This window comes from Artemia franciscana, chromosome 12, assembly GCF_032884065.1.
Source record: "Artemia franciscana chromosome 12, ASM3288406v1, whole genome shotgun sequence".
Taxonomy (NCBI): domain Eukaryota; kingdom Metazoa; phylum Arthropoda; class Branchiopoda; order Anostraca; family Artemiidae; genus Artemia; species Artemia franciscana.
The window spans coordinates 1,505,807-1,530,068 of record NC_088874.1 but is presented as its reverse complement, the minus strand read 5'-3'; the positions used below and the strand labels follow the sequence as shown (position 1 = coordinate 1,530,068).

General features: G+C 33.6%; 1 protein-coding gene across 3 annotated transcripts in view; it reads right to left on the bottom strand.

Annotated features, from left to right (window-relative positions):
• The window catches only part of LOC136033562 (uncharacterized), a 78,675-nt gene extending 54,968 nt beyond the window's left edge, over positions 1 to 23,707 (bottom strand). For 2 of the 3 annotated variants that reach the window (XM_065714317.1, XM_065714320.1), the window contains exons 1-2: positions 20,171 to 23,707; positions 9,457 to 9,606 (exon numbers count right to left, since the gene is read on the bottom strand). The gene's annotated coding sequence lies outside the window, so the exon portion shown is untranslated. Of the gene's footprint in view, positions 1 to 767; positions 902 to 9,456; positions 9,607 to 20,170 lie in introns of all 3 variants that reach the window. The other variant, XM_065714319.1, reaches the window with a different exon arrangement.
• Positions 23,708 to 24,262: the final 555 nt, after the last annotated feature.

Here is a 24,262-nt window from a genome sequence, read left to right as displayed (position 1 = left end):
AAGCTTAAAACTTAGGTAAAGACAGAAGCAGTTTAGAGGAGGGACAGAGGGGACACATGTCCCGGGCGCAGAAATTTTAGGGGCACAAAATTTCACATGAATAATCTAACAGTTATAAAATATTTGTAATTTCTTTTTAATTTTATTTTTACTAAAATAAAGTCAATGGCCCAGTTAATAAATGAAGATAATTAACAAAACAAGTTAAAATAAATATATAATAATGATCAAAATAGTAGAACCAAAACAATTAATAATAATTAAACAATTTAAATGAAATTAAAAGCAATTAGAAATCAAATTCTTAATTGAAAAACATGTTAATAAATAGACACATTTTTATATTTGGCCTTAAAATTTTGCGAGAGAAAGGAGCGGGGCAATAAATCAAGATTTTACCCCGGGCTTAGAGACCAGAAGCACCACTGAGTGCTTCTGGTCTCTAGACCAGATCTGGTCTGGTCCAGACCAGATTCTGGTCTGGTCTCTGGTCTTCTGGTCTAAGAACCATAATTTTGCATCTAGCTAGCTGATGATTTTTTAAGACAGAAGACGGGAAGGAGGAATAACTTATTCCTCCTTCCATTTATTCCCGTCCCTTACGTCCCTCCTTCCATTATTCCCGTCCTATTTCGGGACGAAAGGCCTTACTTCAGCTTGTCTTCCTGTTATTGGCTCATTTTTATCGTCTTTTACCACCTAATCTTTTTCCATGTCTTTTACGACCTCGTAATATAAAAATGTATTATTACTCAGTAAATACCTACTTCTTCGGGATTTTATAAACTCCTGTATATGGGTTGCAAATCCCCTCTTCTCTGGGATACCATCTCACCTTTTTCAGCATCCAGGTAATTTCTAATACTTTTAGGCGCTTATTTCTCTTTGTAAAGATATGGCTCTAAAATGAAAGACTTTAAATTTCATGACTTCCTGTCTTGGACCACCCCAATAGATCCAAAGCATAATTAGATAATCCATCTATTTAAATATAATCCACAGCCAGGGCGTCCACAAGAAGGCGTGGACAGGGCACCTCTCCCCATTTTAATCTCCTGAGCAGGCCAAATATGAGAATCACTAAATTTTATTTATATATTTTATATTTCTTTTTTTTTTTATTTTATAATTTTATTTATATACTAGCTGTTGGGGTGGCGCTTCGCGCCACCCCAACACCTAGTTGGTGGGGGCGCTTCGCGCCCCCCCCAAGCCCCCCGCGCGCGTAAGTCGTTACGCGCCATAATAGTTACGCGCCATTGTAGTTGTGTCCCTATGTCCCACCTGTGAATATAGATATATATATATATATATATATATATATATATATATATATATATATATATATATATATATATATATATATATATATATATATATATATATATATATATATATATATATATGGTTTTAACTACGTAAAACTTGCGAATATACAACATTCTTTGCTGTCCCATTGTCTTTGCATATAAATAGATTGTCAGGTTTACCGACTCTTGAACATGCAACATATAATGGTCCATGGGAAAACAATCTGTATTCAGATCTATACCTCATGATTCTAATGATTGCCCTTGAGCTTTGTTGATGGTGATTGCTAATCGACCATTCCCTGTCCCGGTGTCCCGGTCGTCATTTACATCCCCCTGTTTCCCCCGGTGTCCCCGTTGTAGTTGTGTCCCTGTGTCCCGGTCGTCATTTATATTCCCTGTGTCCCGGTCGTCATTTGTATCCCGGTGTCCCGGTCTGTATATACATTCGTTTTTTAGTTTTGTTTTTCTCCTTTTTTTTTCTTTTTTAGCTTATTTAGATTTTTAGATTTTTTAGTTTTTTTATTAGTTTTTAGTTTTTTTTTCTTTTTAGTTTTTTTGTCCCGGTCGTCATTTATATCCCCCTGTTTCCCCCGGTGTCCCCGTTGTAGTTGTGTCCCTGTGTCCCGGTCGTCATTTATATTCCCTGTGTCCCGGTCGTCATTTGTATCCCGGTGTACCGGTCTGTATATACATTCGTTTTTTAGTTTTGTTTTTCTCCTTTATTTTTTTCCTTTTTTTTCTTTTTTAGTTTATTTAGATTTTTAGATTTTTTAGTTTTTTTATTAGTTTTTAGTTTTTTTTCTTTTTAGTTTTTTTGTAGTTTTTACCTTCTTTTTAGTTTTGTTAATTTTTTTTTTTACTTATGTCCTGGTCGTCATTTATACTCCCTGTGTCCCGGTGCTTTGTTGATTGCTAATCGAACATTCCTTTTGTCCTGGTCGCTTTCTCTTTGAGTGTCGTCATTTATTTTTTTCTTTTTTAGTTCTTTTAGTTTTTACCTTTTTTAGTTTTTTTTAGTTTTTTAGATGAAAATTTTTTTTAGTTTTTTCCTTTTTTTCTTTTTAGTTTTTTATTGGTTTTTACCTTTATGTTAGCTTATTTTTCAGTTTTTTCCTTTTTTTTTAGTTTTTTTTTATTTTTTATTTTTTTTAGTTTTTTACCTTTTTTTAGTTTTTTTAGTTTTTTTAGTTTTTTTAGTTTTTTAGCTTTTTTACTTTTTTTATTAGTTTTTAGTTTTTTTGTAGTTTTTTGCCTTTTTTTAGTTTTTTCAGTTTTTTTTTTAGTTTTTTATTGGTTTTTACCTTTATTTAGCTTATTTTTCAGTTTTTTCCTTTTTTTTAGTTTTTTTTAGTTTTTAGTTTTTTTAGTTTTTTACCTTTTTTTAGTTTTTTTAGTTTTTTAGCTTTTTTATTTTTTTTATTAGTTTTTAGTCTTTTGTAGTTTTTGCCTTTTTTTTAGTTTTTTTAGTTTTTTAGCTTTTTTATTAGTTTTTAGTTTTTTTTGTAGTTTTTGCCTTTTTTTAGTTTTTTTAGTTTTTTAGCTTTTTTATTTTTTTTATTAGTTTTTAGTTTTTTTTGTAGTTTTTGCCTTTTTTTAGTTTTTTCAGTTTTGACGTCACCTGATCCAGTTTTTTCAGGTGACGTCACCTGATCCACGATCCACAGATCCACAGACAACTTATTTTTATATATATAGATAGTTTTTTTTTTACTTATGTCCTGGTCGTCATTTATACTCCCTGTGTCCCGGTGCTTTGTTGATTGCTAATCGAACATTCCTTTTGTCCTGGTCGCTTTCTCTTTGAGTTTCGTCATTTATTTTTTTCTTTTTTAGTTCTTTTAGTTTTTACCTTTTTCAGTTTTTTTTAGTTTTTTAGATGAAAATTTTTTTTAGTTTTTTTCCTTTTTTTCTTTTTAGTTTTTTATTGGTTTTTACCTTTATTTTAGCTTATTTTTCAGTTTTTTCCTTTTTTTTAGTTTTTTTTTATTTTTTATTTTTTTTAGTTTTTTACCTTTTTTTAGTTTTTTTAGTTTTTTTAGTTTTTTAGCTTTTTTACTTTTTTTATTAGTTTTTAGTTTTTTTTTGTAGTTTTTGCCTTTTTTAGTTTTTTCAGTTTTTTTTTAGTTTTTTATTAGTTTTTACCTTTATTTTAGCTTATTTTTCAGTTTTTTCCTTTTTTTTTTAGTTTTTTTTAGTTTTTAGTTTTTTTAGTTTTTTACCTTTTTTTAGTTTTTTTAGTTTTTTTTAGTTTTTTAGCTTTTTTATTTTCTTTATTAGTTTTTAGTTTTTTTTGTAGTTTTTGCCTTTTTTTAGTTTTTTTAGTTTTTTAGCTTTTTTATTAGTTTTTAGTTTTTTTTGTAGTTTTTGCCTTTTTTTAGTTTTTTTAGTTTTTTAGCTTTTTTATTTTTTTTATTAGTTTTTAGTTTTTTTTGTAGTTTTTGCCTTTTTTTAGTTTTTTCAGTTTTGACGTCACCTGATCCAGTTTTTTCAGGTGACGTCACCTGATCCATCCACAGACAGACAGACAACTTATTTTTATATATATAGATTTTATATGTCATATTTTTTTATATTTTATAATCTTACTTATATATTTTATGTTTTTTTATATTTTATAATTTTATTTATATATTTTATATTTTATAATTTTTTTATATACTTTATATTTCATATTTTTTTTATAATTTTATTTATATATTTTATATTTTTTTATATTTTATAATTTTATTGATATATTTTTTTATATTTTATATTTCACTTTTTTGGCAAGCAAACGGTGTTCCCTTGCAATAGCTTTTGAACTAGGTACACTATAATAAAAAATTCAGTAACAAGATTAGTTATACGAAGGAATTAAGTAGAAAAAATATCATCTGGCTATAAACAAAAGCTTAATTTTTTTCTTTTTTGCTTTATTTTACATTATGAACCACCTGATGATAAAAAAAAAGCATAGAAAATAATGATAAATGAGCAAATTTTCTGCATAGCCGGGAGTTATTTTCAGGCAATAGAGGTGGGAGGGGGCTTGATGCAATTAATCCTATAAATAGAAATTTTATGAATATATAAAGTAGAATTCGAGTAGATATGATTTTACGATCTCGGAAATCAGCTTAGTTAGCAGAATGACAGCCTACTTTCAAGAATCTATTTAGAGCTTAAACCTTGGGAAGCACCTAGAGCCTAAACCTTACCCCTGGGAAGATGTTTTCATCCTCCATTCATTACTCCTTCCGTATTTCTAAGGCTTCAAAAATTGCGCAATAGTTGTGGCTAGCCTAAACTTCTTTTAATCCTTGCGAAAAAGACTACTTTTCTAAGACCATAGGTTTTGGAAACATTTCTAATGATTCAACTACGATTCAAAATCATTTTATTTATTCTATTTCTCATTTAAGATAAATTTTTAAAATTTAATAATACAAATCATGATTTAGAAAAGACATGAGGTTTAAAACACTTGGGCGTTAATTGTGCCTTTGATCTACTGTATTACCGATGTTTCACATATATAGGCTAAAACGAAGTTTGTCACATGTCGTCAAAAGTCAGCGGTCTTTAAAGGGGAAAGGGGAAAGGTCTTTAAAAGGGAAAGGGGGGAAAGGGGAAAGCCTGCTTCAAAAGCATTCTCTTGCTAAAATTTTGGCTTTCAGTCTCTTTATGAAAGTTTCATTCCCCAAACACAGCTAATTTCCAAGATAGTCAACAGGGGCGCCAAAGGGGAAAATTCACAATTCCATATTCATACCTTGAAAAATACCTTTTTTGGTATTTCTATTGGAAAAAATCGAAAAAAGACAAAATTGCAAAATGTACATGCCTCCGCTTACGTTTTTGAGAATTGGTGCCCATGAAAGCCAAAATAGAAATTTACCTACAAATTTGCTATTAGCCTACAGTGTTAGGGCCTAGCCAATTTGAGAGCAGGACATAAACTGCACTAGGCAAATTGAACTTGTTTCCATTACTTACTTAGGTAAGTAAAACAGTTCAAAATAGGGATGATACCTTTTTATTGACAGTGAATAGATATAAAATTATTTAACTGTAAAAAGGTATCATCCCTATTTTGAACTGTTTTACTTTCGTCATGGAAAGGCAGTGTGGTCTTCGAAGTTATCTATTACTTAGGTAAAAAGTGAAAACAGCACTGTATGTGCACAATTGTCAATTGGGGAAAGGGGCAGCGGGGCCTCTGCTCCCCTAGATTTCTTCCCTCTCCTCAGATTTCGAAACACCTTTTTTGGTGGGGGCGATATTACCATTTAAAAAAAAACGAATTTTGGTACTTGTTAATTATCCAGAACACACTCAAGAATTTTAGATCTAAGGAAACCGGTTTCATAGCCACAAAGACAAGAGACGAGTGATAGAATGCATTGCATTTACATAATTTGGGCTATATATTTGCACATTAGGGGGGGGGGGGAAGTATTTAAACACCGTGAAGTTAGAAAAAAATTCTTGCTTAATAATGTGCAAATTAGTTTTAGCTAACATTACTTGCATGCACAACCACTATACTTTACCTTTCCCCCTAATGTGCAAATATATAGCAAAAATTATGTAAGTCCAATGCATTCTGTCACTTGTCTTTGTGGCTATAATACCGGTTTTCTCAGATCTATAATTCTTGGGTGTGTTCTGAATAATTAATAAGCACCCAAATTTCCCCCCTTTTATATAGTGAAAACATCCCCCCCCGAACATTTTCTTGAATTGACGCCATTGTACGTGCGTCATTTTATGCTGTTTGCAAATGTATTAGCCTAATCACTTCCTTCAAAAATTTTATTTTGAGCCCTTATAAAGGGACCCTTAAAGCCACACCTTGTTTCTTATTAGAAAGAGTTTATAAGAAATTAAAAAAAATTAAAGTAAAATTATCATAAATAATTGCAAATATTTGTCCTAAAGCATAGTGGATAAGATTGCAGTTGAGTGGCATTTCTGGGGGAAATAGTATTTTATATTTCCTTCCACTGTGTCCATTTTTTAAAAATCATTTCAAGTAATATTTAAACCACAATTTGATAATTATTACTCATGAAAAACAGGGAATTTCATCGAACAAGAATGCACATACCCTTTTAACAAAGAACCCATGACGTAGGCTATCACGATATTCAATTAACGGAGAAATATTTTAATACGACTATAAATGGCAATTTTGTGAATTTGTGACAATGAGGGGATTGTCACAAAATCGACTGTGATATTTGAAAAGAAAAAAAAAAAAAATCCAATGGTATCATTGTTGTTTCATTAGCATGTTGCATTCAGAAGGAGTGCACAACTGCAATTTTACCCCTAAAAAAGATTTGAATGTTTATCTTGGGCTGTAGGCTATATTTATCCAACAGGAGGGGGAGAGGTAAAACAAGCAATTTCATCGAGTCATGATTAGAGAAACTAATTTTAACAAAGAGCTCATGGTTGGGGCATAATTTCGTCACTATCGTGGGGGGGGGGGAGGAAAGTTGGAGCCAATTATCCCAAATCAACTGAAAAAGACAGTGAAAACTGATAAAATTATCCATATAATACCATAAAGGCAAAAACAAACTAAAAAAAGCTGACCTGTTTCTGTTGATGCTTGAATTATGCAGGCTTATCTTAGTTTTGACAAGATCATTGCAGAAAATAAATTTCAATTCGGAGAGCAAAAAGAGGTCAGCGGGGTCAAACTGAGGTCTGGGGGCAAACTTGGGTCTGGAGGAGACTGTTGCGAAATATCGACTGTGATGTTTGGAAACAGACTAAAACAAAAAATCCAATGACACTATTGCTGTTTCTTAGCATGTTGCCTTCAGAAGAACCACCGAAGTGCTATGTTAACTTGAAAAAGAATTTGAAAAAGAAATTTATATTGGGCTGTATGTTTATCCATGAGAGGAGGGGGGGGTTAAATGAAGCAATGTGCTTTTATAAGACTATTGAACGACTTGAAGGTACTTATAAATTATATAATACACACTCGAGAAAGGAAGTTTGGTGAATGCTAATGAAACAAAACAAAATATGATGAAAATAGTTACAAAATTATGAAAACTACAATAAAGAATTATGGAAGGAAGCCACCCAGAGTGCATTATATTAAATATGGTGGCCGTCCTTTACCCCCCACCCATAAAATAACCTTCTGTGGAAAATACCCCCGCGGAAAATTCCTCCCCTGCAAAATAGCTCCCATGGAAAATGAGGCTTTACAAGTTTGAGAAAAAAATTTGAGTTTTTTTACGTAGGGGGAAGAAACTTTGGTACTTCTGTAATATACACCACATACTCAAGTTTACGCTGTGTAAAACTCAAGAAAAACAAAACCGGTATCTTCGTTAGTTTTTTTCAGTTTCTTTCGTTATTTTCAGTTTGAAGTCAGAAACAATTCTTACTTCATAATATGCAGAGTAATTGTACCTAACACATTTTGCATGCAGACCCGCATTACTTTACCCCCTTCCCCCTGATTTGCAAATATCTAGCCAAAATTAGTTTCTAAAGAAACGAAGAAACTAACAAAGAAGCGGGTTTGTTCTCGAGTAGTACCGGAATTTTTCATGAAGAGAAAAAAAAATACTCGGTATTATTTAAAACGATAAGAAATTAAATTTAAAAAAACAAGTTTTCTAAGCTGAAAGTAAGGAGCAACTTAAAACTTAAAACGAACAGAAATTCTTACGTATATGAAAGGAGTTGCCCCTTCCGCAAGACCTTGCTCTTTACGCTAAAGTTTTGACTTTTTATCAAATTTCTATAAGAACGATACAATGGTCCTTTAATTAGAATAATAAGCTTTGTTTTAAAACTAAAAAAAAACGCAAATGCATCCACCCCCTCACTTACGGTCCAATATTCAGCCCCAATAATTTAATAGCTCTATTAGCCTACGTTAAATCAATTTAATCATGCATGATAGACTAGCTCCTATATTAAACAGCTTATCTTCTAGCCTAAGTCTAGGATTTATTCCTAAGTACCACTGAGTGTCTGGTCTAATTTACAGGGTCGTGATTCGCTACGGGGCACAGGGGCAACTGCCTTCCTCAGAAAAAAGTTTGCAAGCCCCCCCCCCCCCCCAGCAGAAATTTAATTTCGTGAAAAATCTTGTCAAAACTGAGAGACGCCCTAAGCCTGCATAATTCAATATGGCTCATTTTAAATTTTTTACTCGATTTGGGAAGATTGGCTTCAATTTGCCCACTCCCTCCCCCCTGCAAGAGAACTTTGACGAAATTACTCCACTACCAATTCATCAAATATTTACTTGAAATGATTTTTTAAGGCGGATAATAATGTATTATAAAAGCGGATAATAATGTATAATAATAATGATAATAATGTAATTATAATAATAAGTTTTGTTTTAAGATCCAAACAAAATCGCGAATGCACCCATCCCCTTACTTACGGTCTGACATATAACCCCAATAATTTAATAGGCCTATTAGCCTACATTAAATCAATTTAGTCATACACTATAGCCTAGTTCCTATATTAAACCGGTTAGCTTCTAGCCTACATCTGGAATTTATTTCTAAGTACCATTGACTGTGTGGTCTAATTTACAGGCGCGTGATTTGCTATGGGGCGCGGGGGCAACTGCCTCCTCCAGATCAAGGTTTCAAACCCTCCCCCAGCTGAAATTTAATTTGGTGAAAAATCTTGTCAAAACTGAGAGAGGCCCTAAGCCTGCATAATTCAATCATTTAGAAAAACGGGTGGTTTTCTTTAGTAGCCTATATAAGCTATGGCTCATTTTTCATTTTTCACTCGATTTGGAAAATTGGCTCCAACTTTGAACCCCCCCCCCCCAAATAGGAATTTGACAAAATTACTTCACAACCAATTCATCAAGTATTTATTTGAAATAATTTTTAAAAACGGATAATAATGGAAAGAAACGTGATAATTTGATTATTAAATACACCATGTATGTTATGAATTAAAAAGAAAATAAACAAAGAAAAGAGATTGTTTTGAAAAAAAGAAAAATTCGAGTAGGCCTAGCGTGTTCATTTTTTCCCTGAGTCAATTACAGAACTCATTTTCAATTTGTAATTAAATCATAATCTTTCAGACTGTGTGAACCTTATCTATATTCTTGCATTTACCCATTAAATAGCAAATCCATATAATATACCTGCAATACAGCAAAATAAAACTTATTCTTGATCTATTTCTCTCTTTCTTTCACCTGTTATGCTCTTTAACTGAATTTAAACTAAAACTTGTCAGCTCCGGTTACAATCCCTTGAGAATTCAGCTACAGTTGAATTACGTCATTCCATCTCTGAAAATGATATGTTCTTTAAGTTAGGGGTTAAACCCTACTTCACTAGGTACACTGAGAGTATGGGGGGCACAGATATGGTAGGGTTGGGGCTTAGAGAAAATAGTGTGGATTATTTGCAATTTAAAAGAGGACAATCTAGGCGCAAAGTTCCTTTTCTGGGTTTTGGTAAAGGAACAATTATACCTAAAACAGGAATTGGTCATGTTAAAAAAATAACTTAAAAGGGTAAGTTTGCTACAATTTATTACCGTGGACTTGTGTAACTTCTTGTTGATGCGTTTTACTACTATATAGGCTGACAAGCCTATAACATATGCACAATAATAGCAATGCAAAGTAGCACTAAAGTGATAAAACTGATAATTTAGAACTGTTTTTCGAGGTAAATAGTTTTCAGAACTAAACACTATAATAACAAAATTTTTGATTCATTACAGACTTTCCAAATGCAATAGTAAGAATGCTGTTATTATAGTGTCTGGTTCAGAAAAGGCATCTTACTCAAAGAGTCATGAGCAGCTTAACAGCGCTGACTGAAGAGCGATGGTAGCGCTGTAAAGAGCGATGTGAGCAAAATTTATTTTTGTTTTATCATTCAATTAAGGCACTTTTTATAGAAGGAGTTGTCGTAGAAACTTCCGACGGATGATCTCATTCAATTAGAAGTTGAAAATGATTGTGCTATTTTTAAAAGTCATGTAATTTGAGGGCAACCAGTCCCCCTTTCCACTCCCACTAGTTACTCCCCTTCCACTCAAATCAAAAATTTGAGATAGACAATTTTGTTCAACATAGTTGAAAGGCCCAGATACTATGACTGTAGGGATATCAGCCCCCACAGCCCTCAGTGTAAGGACTCTTTCTCTCAACTCTACTTTTTATAACAGTAAGAAACTTTAGCGTAAAGAGCGGGGCGCTGAGGAGGGAACAGCCCCTTTAATACACGGAGTCTCTGTTCGTTTTAAGTTTTAGTATCGCTCCTTACTTTCAGTTTAAAAACTCAGTTTAAAAAATTAATGCATGTTTTGATTTTGGATCTCCACACATGAATAATCAAACGAAATTTGCATATTAATTTTATTTTTTGCTAAATAACATTCTCATAGTTTTGATCGGACGATTTTGAGAAAAAGGAGGGGGGAGGAGGCCTAGTTACCCTCCAATTTTTTGGTTACTTAAAAAGGCAACTAGAACTTTTTATTTTTTATGAGCATTTTTATTAGTAAAAATATACATAACTTAAGAATTAACTTGCGTAAAGAACTTCTATATTCGTATGTTTTTACTACGTATATAAGGGGGTTCGCCCACTCGTCAATGCCTCAATTTTTACAGTGAAGCTTAAATTTTGTCCCAATTCCTTAAGAATAACCTCTGAATAACAAAGGCCGTAGAATAAATAGTTGAAATTACTAAGAATACTTTAGCGTAAGGAGCAAGGTATTAGGAGGAGGTGAACCCCTTACATGCGTAACAATTTCTGTTCGTTTTAAGTTTTAATGTTGCTCTTTACTGTCAGTTGAAAAAACTTTTTCATATTTATTTTATCATTTTTTTAATGCTAGAAAACCCTGCGCCCCCTTCATGGAAATTCTCTTCCCCCAAGACAAATTCCTCCATAGAAAGTTCCCCCCACATAACCCCCTCCCCTTAACCCCTCCCCCAAACCAAAAAAATCCCCCTGAAAACGTCTGTACACTTACCAATAACCATAACAATATGTAAACACTGGTCGAAGTTTGTAACTTGTAGCCCCTCCCACGGGGATTGAGGGGGATTAAATCGTCCTGAAAGACATAGTCATTAGGTTTTTCGACTATGTTGAATAAAATGGCTATCTCAGAATTTTGATCCGGTGACTTTGGGAAAGAATGAGCGTGGGACGGGGCCTAGGTGCCCTCCAATTTTTTGGTTGCTTAAAAAGGGCACTAGAACTTTTAATTTCCGTCAGAATGAGCTCTCTTGGGACATTCTAGGACCACTGGGTCGATACGATAGCCCCTGGGAAAAAAAATAAATAAACACGCATCCGTGATCTGTCCTGTGACAAAAAATGCAAATTCTACATTTTTGTCGATAGGAGCTTGAAACTTCTACTGTAGGGTTCTCTGATACGCTTAATCTGATGGTGTGATTTTCGTTAAGATTCTATAGCTTTTAAAAGGTGTTTCTCCCTATTGGCAAATTTTCTCATGCTCGTAACTTTTGATGGGTAAAACTAAACTTGATGAAACATATATATTTAAATCAGCATTAAAATACGATTCTTTTGATGTAACTATTGGTATCAAAATTCCATTTTGTAGAGTTCCGGTTACTATTGAGCAGGGTCGCTCCTTACTACAGTTCGTTACCACGAACTGTTTGAAAATGAAATAGTGGTGTTTTCATCCGGGATGGTATGAGGATTACCAGTTCTTAGAATACAATATCGAGAAAGATGTTGCCTTCTGCTTCCTGTATTTCCTTTTCTCCAGTGATCTCAGGAGCGACCAATTCAAAAAAGCTTGGGTGGTAGCCGGTCTGTGGCGATTGCACAAAATGAAGAGCAAAGAAAAGGCGAAGAAAGGAAAACTGGCAAGTCATTTTTCTTCCGAATCACAAAAAGCAGCTTTTCTCTGTTTTTTCATTTCTTCAACCGAAGCAGTCACGGGGATTTATTTCTTAATAAAAGCGCTCGAACTAAGGTTGTTTGGAGAGTAAAATGTGGAGAGAAAACGAAAAATTGTGAAATTTTTTGTCGACGCTACAGGAAACCTAACGAGACAGGGCATTGACCAACTTCCAGCGATATGTGTGGCATTTTTTTATACCCGATATTGACCATACAAATTTACCTATTTACCCACAATTCCTCAGAACGAATTCATTGACTTCCTCTCAGCGGAAGTTAGGGAGAAGATCCTCGATGAAATTTTGGATTCAGAATTTTATTCTGTGATACAATACCCATTCTCCACATTCTGATAAGCTTGCGGGTGTAGTCCACAATATCAGCTCTGAAAGGATAACGAGAAAGAGACTATTGGACATTAACAAGGCTAAGAACGACACCAGGTGGGGTATGACAGAAAGTATAACAGGAGCATTGTCAAGGAGAGGAATTCCTCTGAATAGACTAGCTTTCAAGTCTTGTGACTTTACAAGTATGATGATTGATCAATTTAATGGAGTCCAGGAGGAAATCTGTGAGCTTCAGGGAAATATTCCCTGAGAGCCCCACAAACTAAACTTTGTTATAGAACATAGTGGGAATTTATCTCTTTGGATAACTTAGCTTTTCAAAATCCTTGGCAACATGGCATACGTGTTCTTCTCTTCTTCTACGAAGCATTTTGTCACCCTTAAAGGAGAACTCTCTTCGATTCAAGAAAGCTTTAATCACTGTAACTTATTACGAACTCGGTAAACTGCAAGGGATGAAACAATACAAGCAGTAGCTACTTGGTTCGAAGCAATAGTTTTAGCCATTAATGAAAAAAAAAGATAAAGAGTACCAATGGGAAGTCGAAGCCTTAAGCTACCCAAACTTCAGATTCTAAGGTTCGAATTTATCGCGTACCTCATCTTTATGAAGAAAGTCATATACAAGATAAGAATAGAAGAGAAAAAGTTGAAGACGAAGAGATTAAGATCATCGATACAGCCGAGATGCTTGAAGCTATGAAGAAACTTTTCGAAAGACTATGAGAGGATCAAATGAATAATTTCATTAACAGTGCAAAAGTGTTTGCCAGAATGAGCGACCCAGAGTCAGATCTCGTCAGAAATTATCGTCGGTGACTTAGACCATTTCGTTTTGAACGCCAACATCAGAGTCAAGCCGAGACCTCAAGGTCTTGGGCTATCAGTTCTATCCACAGAATGTTTGAACCCTGCTCAAAAGGGTGACTAAAATTATGGTAGATAATCTCAGAGCTTGCCTTGTCAATTCTTAGCCATTTTGATCTGAACCTTACCTTCCTTTAAAATAAGGGTTTGAGTTGAAGATATTGAGATATAGCAACAATATTTTTTTTTTAAACCAAAAAAGCCATCCAGATTCTACTGCTTTTAAAGTAGAGCTTGAAGTTCTGTTTTAGTTTCACGACGGCACTACTTACTTCAGACAAGTCCTAGGTAAAGGACATTGCCGGCACCAACAGCTTTAGCAAGCCAATCACCTATGTAAATTGGCTGCGACAGCACCTGTAACAGTTGTTGCTGCCAAAAGAACATTTAGCAAGCTCAATTCTATGAAAAATTTGTTGAGAAATACCATGGTTAATTTTTGACTAGATTTCTTATTTTAATAACGAAGGAGAAAGGCCTAACCGATACCATTGACTCAAACAACATCGCCCAGCGGTGGTCTACTCAAATACAAACATAGCTGTCCCTAGTTACGCATAATGTGTTCCGTTTTAGCTTCTTGTTTGTCTCTGTAGATAAATATTAATGATAGAAGATTAAGTATAATAGATTTATGATAACTATAATAGAAGTATATTAGATTTATAATAGATGAAAATGGTAGGATGGTAAAACTTTCAAGATATGCTTAGGTAGTGTTAAACTACACCAAAATACACTATGTGTATGCACGTTGTCAAAAGGGCGCATGAGCAATATTCCAGGGAGTGTATATGCAGTAAAGACTTACAGGTACTACAACTGTTGCTACTAAAGCTAATGCTAAGCCTTTCAGGGAATATTGAAGAGTATAGTGAACTCTGCTAAATTTAATCCGCAACAAGTGGATGCAGTTATTAAAAAGGCACAACAGCTATTTAACAAGCACCTTAGAGGGTTAACTTTTAGGGCATGTTGAGGGGTGTGTTGTAGTAACAAAAACGCTGTTTGTTTATGCTACTACTGCTCTTCATCTAAGTAGAACTTGTTTCTCTGACGCTCTATCCTAATGAAGTATACCAAGTATGATTAAAATATAATACTTTAGAAACAAACTTGGGCTACATATTTTCATACTAAGAGGAGGTAGGGGTAAAGTATAGCGGATCTGCATGCCTTATGTGCTAGGTATAATTATTCTGCATATTACGAAGTAAGAATTGTTTTCTAACTTCACAGTGTCCAAGTACTTTAGCCTAACCCCACCTCTTAATGTGCAAATATATAGCCCAATTTATATATTTCCCATCTACTCTGTCACTTCTCTTCGCCCTGTCTAACGCGAAGCTGATAGAACCTAAGAAGAAAATCCGGTTCTTCATTGCGTCAATGGATGAACAACTTGGGTGGTCGGTGCTATATCATACAAGTATAAGTAGTACTACTATTGCTGTTAGTACTAATATATCTAAGGCTAATTGTACTGATATGGAGCTTTCAGGGACAGTTGTGGGGAAATCTATCAATATCACCTATACTACTCTTAATGCTTCTATTGTTACTTCTGCTATTGTGCCTACTACTATTACTAATGCTAAGAGCAATTGTTGGACTTTCAGAGAACGCTGAGGATTGTGTGGAACTGAAGAAACCAAAATATGGATTCTTCTAGGAAAACACGAAGAGATTTTAAATTTTGCTTTCTCTGCCAATGAACTAAATTAAGTCAATCATACCGAACAGAAATAAATTTAAAACAAACTTTTCAACTCAATAAGGTTTTCAAAGGAAAGTAAAGAGCAACATTAAACCAAAAATGAGCCGAAATAAAGCCAGATACAACAACTCAAGAAGCTCCAATTTCCAGTGAGTCCTTCTTTGTGACTTCATCCCGCCCCATTCAGGGGTGACCTGCTTTTCGTTTGGCCCTAGATGGTTGGCAGAAAACGAATAAAAAAAGCCGAATTGTTCAAGCCAGAAGCAAAAAAAAAAACTAGTGGAGTATGATTTTGAAACATTGAGTAGGCTATGAAAATCTAAAAATATATTTCATCCACGATTAAATCTTCTTAGGGGTAAAAAACGCTATACGTCATCAGCGACAGATCTGATATATTGAAGATATGCCTCTTGGGTCGTAGGGACTTCAAACTTGCGTGCAGAGGGAAAGTAATTTAAGGCTGAAATTTATGAAAAGGTAGTCCCAATCAAATCAGTGATGGATCCAGAAAGGGCTATACCCCTTGGGTATCCAATTTACACCAAATAAAATGGGTAATTTGTTTTATTTGGTTGCAAAACATGAGAGGAATTCGCGCGCCGGCCAAGGTCTTTTGACTGTCTGCCTAGCCATGGTCATTCACCTCCAATTCCTACTCCTCCAGCGGCAATGCTAGTGTGCTAGTGCCCCATTCGGTGTTCAGTGCTCGCTCAGTCAGTGATCATGCAGTCGTGAGTTTTGAACAATGAAAAAGTTGACTAGTAATTTTTCTCATGTTAATAAACAAAAAGAGTTGAAGAATGTGACGAAGATGCTAAGATTAATGTTGACGCAAAAACGGATGAACCATCAACAAGCCCTTCTGTTCAAACCTGACGTACCTTCGACATCAAGGGTAAATAATTTTAATGAATGCTTTTTACTTTAGTTAATGTCCCAAACATATAAAATTTAAGATTATAAAATTAATTTTTACGCGAGTAAAATTCAATAGCTTCATTTCCTTGTTGAAAAGGTCCTATGTTACGATGATTACAATCATTATCAGTTACGATCTTGAGAAGACATAGACATAGACATTTTTTATTTTCATCCAAATCATATAAATTAAACAAAGAATTTACCATTAACGGCCACTCTTAAGACAAAAGAGTCCTGACTGTGGCCGCAATTCTAACCACCATGAATCTGCTAAATCATTTCTTCAAATGATTTTGAAGAAAGAAAAAGAAATCCTTGGGGGGAGGGGGGGTAAAAAACAAAATAATTAATATCAAATACTAAATAAATAAATACCCTTTCCTCTTATCACACTTCTCTCCTTTTTAAAAAATGGAATTTAACCCTTCTCTTGAATGATGCCAGACTTACTGCCGCTCTGACCGATTCTGGAAGGTCATTCCAGACGCTGACACCTATGTTCCTGAGAACAAATCCTGCTCTCGTTGTATTTCTTCTCTCGTGAGTCAAATCCTCCGAATTCCGGGTAAAATAAGGGTGATAAAACGAGTTAGTTTAAAAAAACCCATAAAAGTACTCAGGGCTTACCTTATTTACACTTGGAAAAACAAAAATCGCTAGCTGGTAATCACGTAGCTCGCCTATGTTCAAAATATCATTCTTTCTAAAACACTCCGCAGTATTCTGACAGTTTTGAAAATCTCCTATCAGACGCAGTGCTTTGTTTTGTATTATTTGAGTTCTTTTATAATTCATCACGAAATTGCTTGCCCAAACAGAACAACCGTACGTGATGTAAATGTGCACAATAGCACTGTATAACAGTTTGGCAACTGCTACCGGGAACACTTTTTTCAGCCTCCTCATCACTCCCAATCCTCTAGCTGCTTTTGCCGACACTATTTCACCATGCTTCTTCCAAGACAAATTACAATCAATATAAAATCCGAGATATTTACAAAAAAACACCCTGTGTTATGCTAACACCGTTATAAAGTACATTTTCAAGAAGTTCAGGTACACCAGTTCTACTAAACACCATAAAATTCGTTTTTCTTGGATTTACTGCAAGGGAGCTTAGAGCTGTAAAAACATGAAGCCGACTAAGGACGTGGTTCGAAGAAATAGGAATAAAATAATCAGTTCCAAAATACTGTTCAAAGCTGAACAGGCCGAGTAGGCAGAAAAGCGTGGAAGTTCCTACAGTCGACGATGGCTTCGGCTGCTCTTCAAACCACTTGACTAGTACGGCCGCTCCCGGCTAAAATCAGAGAATCAGGAGAGAGGTTTCTGCCCTACATCGATTATTGTCTGCATGCAAAAGGTTTTAAATAATTATGTTCTCTATAGCTTTTGATGTTGCTCCTTACTTTCAGTTGAAAAAACTAGTTCTTTTAGCTTAATTTCTGATCGTTTTTAAACAAGTCCGGGAAATCCGGCTTTCTCCGTGAAAAAATCCGGTACTTGTGCATTATACGCCACTCATTCAAGTGTACTACTCCTACTACTAACAATTTACCGCAGCACCAAACCACCTGAGGCGACCACAGCTACGAACGCTCCTCCTCCATCCCAATCTATTTATGGAGTAATAAACCTACAGGTTTGGATATGCATGAATTCTCGAATGGTTGAAGATTCAAAAATATTGTTAAAATTTGCTTCTTAAACTTCATCCTGGTCTTCTAAATTATTATTACTTAAATCCCTATCATCTTTATCATTATCATCCAAAAATATTTGTAGTTTGTGGTATGCGTTTATGCCCCTTTAACATTATTTTATTATTCTTGTGAATTTGGTAATTTTTTTACGTGGCAATTCCCTAAGAGATAATAATGTTCGTAAAATATTTTATTAACTTCGCCATTTTTGATATGTCTAAGTTTTAAGAGATGTATACGTAAATGCGAGATTAAGTAGCACCGTACTAGGATTGCCTTCAGTGGCTATTTAAAACTGCACCAGATCTCAAAAATTTAGGTGGAGCTGCACTTGCAGTATCCATATGTATTTCTATGGCTGATAGCATCTCGAAGATGACATTTTTTAGTTTTTAATTACCGCCATTTTTTTACCCAAAAAATGACACTCTCAGTCAAATATATATATATATATATATATATATATATATATATATATATATATATATATATATATATATATATATATATATATATATAGCAGCCCTGCTAAAAAGGGGAAAATATGGGCTATTTTTTGCACAAGCTTCACTTCAATGACGCGGAGTTCATGAAACCAGAGGTGGGTTTATAAAGTTGCCACCATTCTTACCCCTATATAAACCAATTTGTAGTTTATTCCAATTCAGGGTATATATTTTTACATTGATGGGTGGGTTAAAGTTCATTTTTGATCTAAATAAATGCTAAATTTGGATTCAGGATGCAATTCTGTTTGAAGAGGTAGGTTCGAACTTTATAGTTGATTTTCGAATTAAAAGTAGAGTGGCAATTAGCCACTACAAAAGTAGTGGGCATCAAATCATGGCTAATTGTAGAAAACTAGGACACATAGTCCAATTGAGTGAGAAGCAAAACTGGCATTAATCCCCCCCCCCTTATTAGGATTGTATATAGGGAATTAAAATGGAATAGTTGTGGGTATCAAGTCATGGCTAATTGTAGGAAAGGCCAAGACAGATAGTCCAATTGAGTGAGAAGCATATAATCAATGTTTATGCCACAAAATTGTTAGTTTTGTCTCACATTGAGACAAAAAAAGGGGAGAGGGTCAGTGAAATGGTCATAGATTAATTTGTTTGTTCTTCAATCTAGATCTGTCTTCTACACAAAATTACATGTCTTAAAATTAGGTTAGAGGTAGACATGGGAGCTTAAAAAAACATTTCCAGGACATCATTTGGGCTCTGAAATTAGGCCTAGATGTGTAATTCTCCCACTTCTGCTACTGTTTGAGATAATAAAGCTAATAACTGTTTAAGTAAGTTATTAGGAAAAATAATCAATAATTTTGCAAAGACATTTATTCAGTAATATTATCACTAGTTTAGAGTTAACAATACAATCGAGTAGTAACAATGAGAAATTTTTTGGTTGACAAGATAGTACATGGTCACAAACCTGTCTTGAAAACCTTTTCCACCTAGCTTTATCGCTTTATGATATCGCTTCATAACATATCGACTTCATAACAATCGCTTCATAATATCGTTATGATATCGCTTCATAACATATCGACTTCATAACAATCGCTTCATAATATCGTTATGATATCGCTTCATAACAATATCGACACCAATATTGTTATGAAGTCTTGCTATTTGCGCTGAAATAGATTATTGTAAAGGATCAATTGAAGTCTTATGCGATCATAAGTTCTGAGATTTCTTCCCGCATTTCGGAGATACGAAGAGCACCGGAAACTATTCCCCCCCCCCCCCCGCAATTTTTATTTTTTCCTCGTCCCGTTTGATTGGCTTTTTCCAGGTTTAGGAGGGTGGTTACGTCCTCTTCAGCACCTCACTCTTTACACTTTAAAAGTTCTAAATAACTTTAGCGTGAAGAGCGAGGCGTTGAAGAAGGGGTAATCCCCCTCACATACGTAATGTTTTCTGTTCATTTTAAGTTTTAATATAGCTCCTTACTTTCACTTGAAAAAAATGTTTTTTAATTTAGTCTTTTTATTAAGGCTAGGTCGCAGGCAGACAGGTTAGATTAGCCAGATTCAAGGACAGAGCATTAAACATCCTTGGGAAGGGCTAATTGTGGGCAAAAAGAGGTAAACTTACCTCTGGATAGGGCAAAATCTAAAAAAAGGAGGATTTATAACAAAAAAATATGCACAGGAAGAATAGGCTTTTCATGATGGTTAGAAATATATAAAACCCATCGAGTTTAAAATTAGTCATCAAGAGCTATTATCCAGAATAAGCTTTGGCTGATTTTCAAGAAGGGGCAATATCCCCAAAAGGGCAAGTGATCTTGGTGAAAATTACACCATCAAATTCAGAATATCCGTAAATTGTCAGGGTTTCAAGCTCCTATCTACAAAAATTTGGAATTTTACCTTTTTCCGAGAAAGAAGATTGCGAATGTGTGTCTATTTGTTGTTTTTTCCCCAGGAGTTGTCGAATCAAGACCAACAGTCCTAGGAATCAGAGGAAGACTAATTAGAACAAAAATTGAAAGTTTTAGTGCTCATTTTGAGCAGCCAAAAAGATTGTGCAACATCACAGAAGATTTTTCTGCAATTTTGTGGCACAAAAGTAAGTGGCACATAACTTGATATTTCTGTGACAGCAAATTTATTTGAAATTATCGAAAAATTATATGTTGAGCCCCTCAGCTTCAAAGACAATACCTCTTGGCGGCACATTAGCTTCTAAAAGGTCTAAATAAAATAAAAGATTAACAAAATAAAGGTTAATGCTTTATTTATCTAAGTTGATTCACTTGATGGTTGATAAATTGGTATGGTTAATATAGTTAAATATCAAGTTAATGTTTAGTTAATATATAGTGATGCATAGTTGGAAAAATTTGGCTGGTGCCTCAGAAAGTTGGGAAAATATGGTAAATATTGTAAAATTACTTCTGAATAGGGTATAATCCTTAGAACAGAAGAGTTCTGATGAAAAAACATACCCTACATGAAAAGAATAGACTTTCTATTGTGATTCCAAATACATAAAATTTACCAGGTCTAAGGTTACCCATCAAAAGCTGCAAGAGTGAGAAAGTTAATCTTTCAACAAGATGCAAAACATCCCCAAAAGGGCAATGATCCAAATGATCTTGATAAGAATGACACTGTCAAATTCAGCACGAAACTGTACCACCTACCCCATCCTTCCCTTGGAAACACCAAAGGTCCAGGCATAATTATGCTGTTATTTTCAAGAATAAATCTATAACAGATTCAATATTTCTCTACACACAGATTATTTACAGAATTTTATTCGTAGATTGAATACAATAATAATACCTTCAAAAATGGCACTTTAAATACTATCACGATCAAAAAAGCATTGAAAAGATACGGTAAAGATAAACCAAAAGGGCATTTGAAAGCCAAAAAAGACTCTTTATTATTACAATTAATATATTATTGAAATGATAATAATAATTGGTGAATTTAATTGATCAAAATTGCAAACAGGTTTATTTTTTTTTAACTCCCTGCTCATCCTTTTACACAATCTGATTGAAGGAAAAGATTTGTATAAACAAAAAAGTATAATTAAGTCAGATGTCTATTTCCAGGAGATATGGCAATAAAAGGGGGAGGGGGCCCCTCCTCCTCCAGGAGAAGGGACAAATAAAAGACTACAAAGTTATGTTCATCGTTAGCCCATGAGTCTATTATTACATCAGAGATGAGGGGAAATAGATTACATGAAGCTCAAGGGAGCAGCAAAAGCTCCCTTTCGTTCTTTCTCAATGGCTTTAGACAGCCATTATACCGATTACAGCCATTAAGCCACTAACATAATATTTATTAAATGATGGCTAAACCACTATATAGTCCCTGGCTAAGCCACTCTACTGTCGGCTATATTGCAGGTCTGATAAAACACATATTAAAGACAAATGGTTTTGTTTATTTGCCAATATTTTTAAATATTTAAAACAATTTTGACTTTCAAAAAAGATTTTGATACAGATAACTTCAAATAATTCTGGTTTTTAAACCTACTTACTCTTTGAAAATTATCGTGAATAGTTTAAGACTATTCTGTTTTATGCTTCATTATTATTCGGAATGTGTTGTACACAGTGGCACCAATTGGGGTGAGGGGGAGAATCCCCATGATTTGAAAAATACCATTTTTGGAATTTTTATTAAAAAAAATTGAGAAAAAAAATCTTCCCTCCCCAGCAAATTTTGACAAATACTTAATATTTATCATCATCGAAAAAAAAACAATGAACTTTTCAACCCCTCTTCCCCAGCATTTTGAGGATTGTTGCCCCCTACAAGTCAATATTTTGTGTATTTACTTCGATTTTAGTCATATTAAAAAAAAATAGTCCATCAAATTGTTCACCTTTTGTAGATATAGCGGTTTAGATAGTGGATTTGAACTTAAAGTATCAATAACAAGGACATCAAAATTGAAAGTGTTTGCCCCATCGATCCAATTTAGATCTACTCATACATTAAAAACCTTTCTTATTTTTTTCCTTTTGGTTGTTTAAAAAATATAAAATTTTCAGGGCAGCATTACATTTTGTCAGCGTTTCCATGTGAAACCGTAAAAATTAAATCAGTTGATGCCCAAATATGCTGTGCCTTCAAAAGATACTGTACCTTCAAAGAAAAGCTGCATCTTCTTATGCATATATTTGTTTTTTGCTTATAATTTGCCTATTTTTTCATCCACATTTTCATTTTTTAATTTATTTTTCATTAAAAACTTGAATTCCTTATTTTTTCCTAATTTTTGAATATATGTAACTTTCTGCTTAATTTTTCTTTACCTTCAAAGAAAAGCTGCATCTTTTTATGTATATGTTTTTTTGGCTTATACTTTGCTTATTTTTCAACCACAATTTCTTTTTAAATTCATTTTTCATTAATAACTTGAATTCCTGATTCTTTTTTTTTGCTAGTTTTCGAATATATATAAGTTTCTTCTTAACCAAATTAAAGAGTCAGATTTAGTTTTAAGACTCCTTACCACCTCACAGCGTAACTACTGGGGAGATTAAAAGATGTTAAATGTCACTATATCCCCCTCCCTTCAGTCAGGCCGTCAAAGCAGGAATATGTAAATCTGTTATATGTGAAATTGGATTAAAACCTAAGCAGACCCTTACGATTTGTAATAACCCGATAAGCTTCTAAGAAGTTATCCCCCCCCTCTCTGTTTCAGTCTCTGTATCTTATGTATCAGACATACTACATTAGTTGATTAAAAATGAAGTAAAAGAACCCTCACATATGATAAATACCGATAGCAAACTGACATAATTAGTGTACGAAGGTTTAAAAGTCGAAATTATCAATGAAACCAAAAACACTTTGAGTACTGACAAGCACCTCTTAGAACATCTATAGCATATACTTAGTTATCAGTAACAAATGGAGGGAAGGGGGGGATGTTAAATTCACCACCATAATATTAAAAATGGGCTTTCACTATGTATTTGTAAACGTATGCTTGCCTATTCAGGCATTCTCATAACCAAAATCAAAACATGACGAATCTCAAGCTATTAACAGAAATGTAAGATAGGTATCGATTTACAACAACAAAACTGGTTATTTCATAATACCACATTTCAAAATTACTGCTTAGTTTCTTTTTGGACCTTTTTTTTATCTTAGTTATTTGAATACTTTTACCATATAATGCGAGTTACGTTTTAATAAAGAAAAAAGTCAAATTGCACGCCAACGCAAGGAACTTTCAACGCCATCTATCCTGAACTATGAACACTTCACAATAAGTTGCACGTGGCATTCTTCACATTCTTGGATATTTTCTTCGTCGGCTGAATTTTGATAGTATCTCTGATTATTTTTCCGAGTGTCCGCGTTTTGCAAGATGAATACGAATTTTGGGATTTCTTCTTGTTACTTTTAGCGGATGTTAAATCATCTGAAAAATAAATAAATAGCAGTGCAGTACTAATAACTAATAATGTAAAGAAAATTTTCTGTAAATATTTAGTCCTGAAAATTAAAACGATTTGATGGGTTAGATGAAATAAAACTCATTATTGGGACTTAAAGATGCCAGTAATGATTTAACAAAATCTTTCGTTAAATCATTAATGAAATAAAGATTTTTAAATTTAATGATTTAACGGAATCTAACGAAACCTAGTTGGAGGCTTTCTTGTCCTTTCCGAAATAGAGAAGCAGTGGCTAACTTACAATGGTCATTAATTAATAAAACATACATAAAATATCTCTTAAGTGGATACTGTAAATAAATATAAATACATACATATATATATATATATATATATATATATATATATATATATATATATATATATATATATATATATATATATATATATATATATATATATATATATATATATATATATATATATATATATATATATATATATCATGAAAAGAGAAATCACCAATGCAACAGCACAAACACAAAAAAAAGAAAAAAAAAAAGAGAGACAGAAGGAG